The sequence below is a fragment of the Dendrobium catenatum genome, unplaced genomic scaffold (genome assembly GCF_001605985.2).
Source record: "Dendrobium catenatum unplaced genomic scaffold, ASM160598v2 fragScaff_scaffold_716, whole genome shotgun sequence".
In the NCBI taxonomy this organism is placed as follows: domain Eukaryota; kingdom Viridiplantae; phylum Streptophyta; class Magnoliopsida; order Asparagales; family Orchidaceae; genus Dendrobium; species Dendrobium catenatum.
Window position 1 is genome coordinate 25314168 of NW_021319178.1, and position 1567 is coordinate 25315734.

Consider the following 1567-nt stretch of genomic DNA (forward strand, 5'->3'; position numbering starts at 1 on the left):
TCTTGCTTTTCTTCCTTTATCAAATTCTTCTATAAGGATGCTGACACTGTGGATTGGTATCATCAAGTGTGGCATAAACATCATGCTCTTAAATACTCCATATTTACTTGGATTGCCATTAGGGGGGGACTTAAAACGGCGGAGGAGCTTATTAAGAGAACGATTGATGTGTCTCCCACTTGTATCTTATGCTCTAATCACCTTGAGACTAATGCCCATATCCTATTTGAGTGTGATTAAACTTTTTCGATTTTAATCCAACTTATTCCAGATCTGGGTGAATTTCTAGTTAGACCTAGGCTTTCTCAAGTTTTGCACTTTTTGGGTGATAAGAGATACCAGATCAATAAGCAAAAAGCGTTATTACTTTTGATCACCTGCTGTGCCACTTACTTCATTTGGAGGGAAAGGAATGAAAGAAGGTTTAACTCTAAATTTAGGAGTTCTACCACTCTTTGTCACACTATTAAAACCGCGGTTGAGGCTAAAGTTAATAGCAGAAAACACTATGAAAATTTGAGAATTCCTTGGCTTCATTAAGTTTTTCTGCTTCCTGCTCTGTGCCTTGGGGGACTATCTTTTTTTATGTTCTATATTTAGTGGAAGCTTATGCGTGCTGTTGTCTTGTTTTGGCTGGGAATTCTCTAAGGCAGCTTTTTGTTATTTGGCTCTTATGGTTTCTGATTGTTCTGGACGGAATTTCTACATTAGCTCTCGCTGGATCTTCTAGGCGTTGCATTCTACCTGCCTTGATCTCTATTGGTTATTTACTCCCATGATGGCTATCTTTAACAACCTGGGAATGGGTTTTCATGGAGGCTTTTTGCTATAGGGCGATGATATAGCTGCTAATCATCTCCTTGGAAGGTCTCTGGGCAACCAAGAGATTGCTCTCTCAACGGTGCCTGCTTATCATGCAATTAGCAGTCTGAGTCCAATTTTTGGGGTCCCTACTATCTTTTTGATTGGCTGTTTCTAACCCAACAGTTTTCTTCTGTTTTTTTTTTTCATTTGGTTTTAAGGGGGGTATAAGTTTTTGGTTATTCTCAGCTTTTTGTTTGAGTTTAACCTTTTTTGTTATACCTTACTTGTAATTCTTCTTAACATAGTAATATATGGGCTCCTTGCCCAAATTTCCCAAAAAAAAGGGTTTTTTTTAAAGAAATTTGAGTCAATTAAGACAAATTCATACACATATCACATACACAAACTTTGAACCCAAGTCCTTTTGGTTGGTAGCCAAAGCTCACAACTACAACATATCAAGATTAGCTATGTAACAAAGGATGTTATACTCCAACAATAGTAGCTACGAAATGGGAGCTTGTGCGTGTCAATTTCCTATACACGAGAAACTTATGCTACACTACATGAGCACCATCATAAATATTAGGTGGAGTCACACTTATTTTAGGTTAGATATATGTTTTTTTAGTGAATTTGATTTAATCTTCACTTCATCCTGTCATGAGAAAATTTCTTTCCTAGACATTATTTGATTTGGATAAAAAAATATATTTCAATCATCACGTCTCGTGATGTATTCTTTATATATCAAAATTTCTCC